Genomic DNA, 8,268 nt, shown 5'->3' with positions numbered 1-8,268 from the left:
TCAGCCAATAGAAGCTCACAGGCCCTTAGTCTCCACATATAGTTTCACACCAGGTTTCCATAACAACCCAGCCATTTTTCTTCACTGCTGTAGGTCAGCTTTAAAGGGGCAGGGTGCTGTGGATGACACTGTTAAGGGAGTGGAGGGTTGTGGAGGTTCAGGGGAAGGTAGGGTGGCCATTCAGGCCACCCTCAAAAGACAGACTTAAAAACCCCACCCCTAGTTCCAGATAAGCCACGCCCTGAAATGGTTAGGCCATGCCCCCTCCCACTCCGCAGCTGACAGGGATTGAAAAAATAATGGTAAAAATCAACTTCTGTCAGCTGCAGGGGTGGGAGGGAGGGTGACTTTCTCCATGCAGCTCACGCTCACACAGCACGGTGCTGCTGTCTGATAGGGAGATGTTTAAAAAGACATCCCTGCGCCGGACGGAGAACAGGGAGTCTGAAAGCCGGACTGTCTGGCCTAAAACCAGACCTCTGGCCACCCTAGGGACAGGCTGCTATAGAGGTCACAGTTAAGGGGACGATCCGATATGGAGGTTGTTAAGGGGCAGATTGCTGTAGAGGCCACTGTTAAGGGGATGGTGTGTTGTGGAAATCACTGTTAAGGAGATAGGGTACTGTGGAGGTCACTACTCACTAATAAAGGGGCGGCCGCTGTGGAGGTCACTGTTAAAGGGGCGGGCTGCTGTGTAGGTCACCGTTAAGGGGACTGTCGGGGATATAAAGCAAATGGCTTTATATAAAAGAAAGGATCAAAGAAAAAAAATCATAGACAGTTGATCCTCGAGGTGGACATATATAACACCTCAAAAATAGTTTGATCGGTTATTTAATGATATTGTGCAATCAGTAAAACAAGGTACAAACATCTATGCAAAAATATAAATGATTTATTATACAATAATTTAAAGTACAATCAAAGATTAATCAATCCGAAACTCAATCATCTGCAATGATACACAGATAACCGTGCCCAGGAGAGATATAAGTCTACGCCTAGTGTAACCGAGTCGCATCATTAGCATATTAGGCGCCAAAAGATACGGGGACCACAGCAGACGAACGGGGGCTTCTTTAGAAAGAAAAAGTGCCAAGACATCAGTGGGGGCCGCACTATAAGGTAGGATGATAATTAGATTAAAGCAATCCAGGTGAAAGGTCCTCTTTAAAGAGGCGGGCACTGTGGAGGTCTCTGTTAAGGGGGCAGGGAATGGTGGAGGTCACAGTTAAGGGGACGGTCCGCTATGGAGGCCAGTGTTAAGGGGTGGGGCGCTGTAGAGGTCACTGTTAAGGGGACGAGGTGTTGTGGAGGTCACATTTTAAGGGACTGAAGCTCTGTGGAGGTCACTGTTAAAGGGGGCGCTGTGGATGTTACTGTTAAAGGGGCAGGCCGCTGTGGATGTCACTGTTAAAAGGGCGGGGTACTGTAGATGTCACTGTCATAGTGAATACTGTCTATATCTTTTAACAACACAAGCAAACATTAAATGAGATAGATGAATTATACCCATGCAAAGCCGGGTCATTCTGCTAGTTACTGAATAAAATTAAAATATTGCTGAATTAAGGCTACTTTCACACTAGCGTTTTTGCTGGATCCGGCAGGGTTCAGCAAAAATGCTTCCGTTACTGATAATTTAACCATCTGCATCCGTTATGAACGGATCCCGTTGTATTATCTTTAACATACTCAAGACAGATCCATTATGAACTCCATTGAAAGTCAATGGGGGATGGATCCGTTATGTATTATGTCAGATTGTGTCAGAGAAAACGGATCCGTACCCATTGACTTGACTCTGCATCCCAGGATGGAAAGCAAACCGCAGCATGCTGCGGTTTGCTCTTCGGTATGAGAATGGAACGGAATGCATTTTGGAGCATTCCGTTCTGTTCAGTTACATTTTGTCCCCATTGACAATGAATGGGGACAAAACGAAGGCGTTTTTTTCCAGTATTGAGACCCTATGACGGATCTCAATACCACCGGAAAATAGAAACGCTAGTATGAAGGTAGCCTAAAACACTTTACAAAGACCAATATTATTGCCTGAGGGCTCATTCACATGACTGTATCTATTTTTGTGGACCGCAAATGCGGATCTGCAAAACACGGATACCAGCCATGTGCATTCCGCATTTTGCAGATTAGAACATCCATCTCCATGATAGAAATGCCTATTCTTGTCCACAAAAAAGGATTTCTTTTTTGTACTGTAGGTCTGCGGAACGGAAGTGCGGATGTGGACAGGACTAGTGATGGACGAACATGGGCCGGGACATTTCATGAACGCGAACGCGTGTTCTCAATCAAATGTTTGCAAAACGCGCGTTCACGGTGAGCCCCATTCACTTTATTGGCAGGCGAACCTGAAAAACCTTACGGTCATATCTGCAGCCACCAAATACTTAATAGAAGTACACAAATAGTCCCACAACATGGACAGTGACATACCAGAGGGGGATCAATGGAAAAAATTCCCACAAAAAAAAAAAACGGTATTTAAATCAGGGGCCATTTTTATGCATCTTAAAGGGAAACTCTCAAAAATGTGCCCTGCAGGAGCCTAGAAAAAACAAGTGATTATGTGGCTGGAGGTATATTAGGCGGTCAGTGGATAACAATTTTACTGCAGACCAGTGGTGTACAGGCCCCAAATATTAGGCATTTATCGAACAGAAAAGAACAAGTGATCATGTGGCTGGAGGTATATTAGACGGTCAGTGGATACAATTTTACTGTAGGCCAGTACAGGCCCTAAAAATTAGGCATTCACCTGACAGAAAATAACTTGTGATGATGTGGCTGGAGGTACAATAGGCGGTCACCGGCTAAAAGTTTTACTGTAGGCCAGTACAAGCCCCAAAAATTAGGCATTCACCTGACAGAAAAGAACAAGTGATTTTGTGTCTGGAGGTACAATAGGCGGTCACTGGATAAAAATTTTAATGTAGGCCACTGGAGTAGAGGCCCAAAAAATTAAGCATTCACTTGACAAAAAAGGCCTTTTATGCCGCTGTATATACATAAGACAAGGACCATTCTTTTTTCTGGGTGGTGGCAGATATGTATGGGCTGGCATGAGGAAATTTTATTACACGTGGTCATCACCGGTGTTGAATTCCTCCGAGAACCATGCCTCATTCATTTTTAGAAATTTGAGGTAGTCCACACTGTCATGAGCTAGGCGAGTGCGCTTATCGGTCACGATTCCCACTGCTGCGCTGAATGCCCTTTTGGATAGTACACTCGATGAGGGGCAAGCCAAGAGTTTCATGGCAAATTGTGCCAGCTATGGTCACAGGTAAAGCCTTCACACCAGTAATCCAGGGGTTCCTCTCTTCTTAGAGCGTCCACATCGGCCGTTAGCCTGATGTAGTCAGACATTTGTCGGTTTAGGCGTTCCCTGAGGCTGGATCTGGAGGGCGGCTGTCGATGGGTTGGCTGCAAGAATGATCTCATATCTGAAGTGACCAACACATCTTCAAACCGCCCTCTTCTTGCAGGTGCGGTAGGTTTGGTACCCGCACCTGTTTCGCTGTGGGTGGAAATTCCTCTGCCAGGGCCCACAATAGCAGAATTCAGCATCTCTCGAAGCAAGGCCTGGAAATGCTGCATTCTGATAGCCCTCTGTGATGATGGTAACATGTCCGCCATTTTGTGTTTGTACCGGGGGTCTAAGTACTTTTCCACCCAGTACTAGTCCTTGCTCTTTATACTTTTTATACGGGGGTCCCTCTTCAAACACTGGAGCATGAAGGCCCCATTTGCGCTAAATTGGAAGCGGTGGAACGTCTTGGCTCCTGCTCATCGCCCAAGAGAATGTTGTCCTCGTTCTCCTCCCCCTAGCCACGGACAACACCAGGGATCCCCGAAAAGTTTAAAGTCCCCCTCAAAGCCTGCTCTTCTTGCTCCTCCTCCTCAACCTCCCCCCAGCCACCATCCTCCTCTGACTCTTCAGACTCCTGCTGACTTGTCTCAGATGGAGTAGCCCCCGCTGGGAATTCATTCAGCAATGCAACTTCCTCATCTTCCAGCTCCTGCTCCTCGACGGCTTGATCAATGACACAACGCAATGCATGCTCCAGAAAGAAGGTGTAAGGTACGATGTCACTGATGGTGCCCTGGCTGCGATTGACCAGTTTGGTGATCTCATCAAATGCCCGCAGAAGTCTGCATTTGTCGCACATGAGCAGTCACTGGCGCGGTAAAAAGAAACCAAGCTCTCCAGAACTAGTTATGAGCGCCAGGGTCAATATACCAATTTGCAATATTTTGCAAATATTTGGTAGAATATTCGTCATATATTCGCAAATTTTAGATTATTTTTTTTTATCGCAAAAAAACGGCAATGTATTATTTGCGTAATGCGCGCAAAGTACAGGCATGGGTCACTATAGCTACATTTTTCAAGCTTCTAGAAGCTTCCGGAGACTAGAGAAAATGGTTGGCACTGCAGAACATTACAATAGCTTTATATGCAGATAGAGTGCTCCAATATATTTGCGATTGCGAAATCGGCACTAATGATGCAAATATTTTCGCGCAATACGTGCAACTTCACATTTTAACAGGTCTGACTACTTATTAGTGATTGGTGCACTAAGTATTGTTGTGAATTTGTGACATCACAGCACTATGTATGTATGTATGTATGTAGCATACATGCATACATACAGACAGCACTATGTATGTAGCATGTATGTATGAACAGCAGAACCTATCAGCAACACTATACCACTATCTAATCTCCCACTAACTATCTGTATATATATATATATATATATATATATATATATATATATATATATATATATATATATATATTGTGACGGTATGCGAGGCGAGGTGGTGGATGATAGGTATGTTTCACCTCGCATGCGCTCTGTTGTGAGGGACTGAACCGGAATCCGACCCGGGTTTTTTCCAGCCTCTAAGGCAGGCTTGGTTCCGGTCCAGAGATTGTGGTCCACTGGAGTTCACCTCCAGGTGGACTTTAAATAAACAGGAAGAGAGCACAACAGGTCTCTCATGTGCTGAGTCTCAGGATTGTAACCTGTGTGGCTGAAGGGAGAGCTATGTTTGGATGCAAGAGAAACTAAAGGTTTGTGTTGGCGGTGTCGGGGAGCAGCCCCACACCGTATAGTCAGGACATAACTGTATAGCTTAGCGCCGGACGGCAAGGATTTACTTTCTGTTTTGTTTGTTTTCTGCTGTGCAAACCTTTTGGGCTAAATAAACCTGGCAACCAGCCAGACTTTCAAAGAAACTGCCTGCATACGGACTGTCTGTTTTCAGAAAAGGTGATCCCCACCAGCTAATCTCCCACACGTGGTGGACTCAGCGGGCATTTTCTGAAAATGGAGGAAATGTTAAAGGCCCTGCTACAGGCCAATGCAGCTCAGCGGGAATCCAACCGCCAAGTCGCAGAGGCCGCTGCAGCACAACAGGCTGCCCAACAGGAGATGAACCGGCAGTTCGCAGAGGCTCTTGTGGAGCTGAAAAAAGGGTTCGCACCTCCTGCGCCAGGGGAACCAAAATTGGTACGTGCCTCGTATCACCTACAGAAGATGACACCTACTGATGATGTTGAGGCCTACCTTGCGACTTTTGAGAGAGTTGCTGTCCGCGAGGAGTGGCCAAAAGAACAGTGGGCGGGTCTAGTGGCCCCGTTTTTGACCGGGGAACCTCAAAAGGCGTACTTTGATCTCGAACCGGAAAAGGCCCAGGACTATGAGACACTGAAGACGGAGATACTTGCACGCTTGGGTGTCACCATGGCAGTCCGAGCCCAGCGTGTGCATCAGTGGACTTACTCCAGCGGCAAGCCACCCCGTTCTCAAATGTTTGACCTGATCCATCTCACCCGGAAGTGGTTGCAGCCAGAGACCTTGACCGGCCCTCAGATCGTGGAGCGTGTAGTAATGGACCGGTACCTGCGTGCGCTCCCGGCGACATTGAAGAAGTGGGTCGGACAGGGGGACCCCAACACTGCAAACCAGTTGGTGGACCTAGTGGAGAGGTACCTTGCTTCTGAGGACTTGTTGAATCCGTCTATGCCCCACCGTGGAGCGTCTTGGGACGCAAGATCACCCCCAGGATCTTGTAAGACTGTTCCAGGGTTCAAAAGCAGGGGTAATGTTAAGACTGATTTTGCAGCTAATGAGACTGTGGGTCCTAGACCTGGAGACTGGCCAAAGAAGCCAGGAAGGTCTTTGGGACCCTTAAAAGGACTGGGGGTAGAGCACATACAGTGTTATCGGTGCCATGCATTTGGGCATATTGCTGCAAACTGTCCGTTAGGCGATGAGCCTATGCAGTGTGACTATGCTTACAGGAAAAGACACATTTCTCTTTTTGCACAGGTCGCGTGTACTGCAGCATGTTCGAGTCACAACGAGAGACAAATGTGTGCTATCTCTGTGGATGGAAAACCACTCACAGCCCTGCTAGACTCGGGTAGTGTGGTGACACTAATCAGGAAGGATTGTGTAAACCCCTCCAAACTACACCCCAGTACTATCGGGGTCATTTGTATTCATGGGGACACACGGGACTACCAGACAGCAGTGGTCGAGGTTGATACCCCTTGGGGCAGTGTGACACATTCAGTCGGGGTGGTGCCGTCACTGCTTCACGAAGCGTTAGTGGGGAGAGATTTTCCCCATTTTTGGAGCTTATGGGAAGGCAAGGGGAGACTGGTAGATAGAGCTCCCCCTGCTGGGGAGGCACGGGAGCTCTCGCCAGATCCTTTTTTCCAAAGGGAAGGGGACGTTGTTGAGGAAGCGGGAGATCCTCTTCCTTTCCCTGTCTTGGCTGGGGAGCCGGAGGACCGGGAAGCTAGCCCTCAGTTCGAGGGTAATGAACAGGAGAATGTCTCTGACCCTGACAGTGAGAGTAGTCCAAATGTTATGCCAGATTTTGAAGTCAGGAGAGAGGATTTCTGTACCGAACAACTGCGAGATGTCACCCTCATTAGAGCTAGGGAAAATGTTAAGATGGTGGATGGGGAACCGGTGGTCCCTAACTGGGGGGTGTCCTTCCCCTACATGGCCCTCAACAACAATTTACTGTATCAGGTGATAAAACGTGGAGAAGACGAGGTCGAACAGCTACTGGTTCCCAAACCCTTCCGCAGGGTCGTACTAGACCTGGCACATAGTCACGTGATGGGGGGACATCTCGGTGTTGAAAAGACCAGGGAGAGAATCGCCCAGAGATTTTTCTGGCCTGGGTTGCATGCAGATGTCAGGCAGTACTGTGAGTCGTGCCCCGAGTGCCAATTGTCAGCACCGGCGCCCCACTTTCGCAGTCCCCTGGTCGCTCTACCAATAATTGAGGTCCCTTTTGAACGGATTGGCATGGACCTGGTGGGGCCAGTGGTGAAGTCTGCCCGGGGTCACCAGCATATTCTGGTAATCCTGGACTACGCAACACGCCACCCTGAGGCCATCCCCTTGCGTAACACCTCCGCTAAGACTATCGCCAAGGAGTTGGTCCAGGTGTTTAGTCGAGTGGGGATCCCAAAGGAGATCTTAACCGATCAAGGCACCCCATTTATGTCCAGGGTCACCAAGGAACTGTGTAAAGTATATAAAATTTCCCATCTCCGCACCTCGGTCTACCACCCCCAAACGGATGGACTTGTGGAGCGATTTAATAAAACGCTGAAAAGTATGCTGAAAAAGGTGGTTGACAGAGATGGGAAAAATTGGGATTTTTTGCTACCATATCTCATGTTTGCCATACGCGAGGTTCCGCAGGGGTCCACAGGGTATTCCCCCTTTGAGCTCTTGTATGGTAGACATCCCAGGGGGCTGCTAGATGTCGCCAAAGAAACGTGGGAAGGAGAGGCCACCCCGTATCGAAGCGTCATAGAGCATGTCTCCTTGATGCAGGATCGAATCGCAGCTGTCTTGCCCCTGGTTCGTGAACATATGGAGCGAGCCCAGGAGGCCCAGAGGAGGGTCTATAATCGGGGTGCCAAGGTCCGTACTTTCAGCCCCGGGGACCGAGTGTTGGTACTGGTTCCCACGGTTGAAAGCAAGTTCCTGGCTAAGTGGCAGGGTCCCTTTGAGGTGGTTGAAAAAGTAGGAGAGGTCAACTACAAAGTCTACCAACCTGGGAAACGGAAGCCACAACAGATTTATCATGTAAATCTCTTAAAACCCTGGAAGGACAGAGAGACTTTATTGGCCACATCTCCGGCTGCAACAGTCCGGCGACCGGTGATCCCTGACGTCCCCATAACGGAATCCCTAT

This window comes from Bufo bufo, chromosome 4 (genome assembly GCF_905171765.1).
Source record: "Bufo bufo chromosome 4, aBufBuf1.1, whole genome shotgun sequence".
NCBI classification, from domain to species: Eukaryota; Metazoa; Chordata; class Amphibia; order Anura; family Bufonidae; genus Bufo; species Bufo bufo.
Note: the sequence above shows the minus strand (reverse complement) of the source record.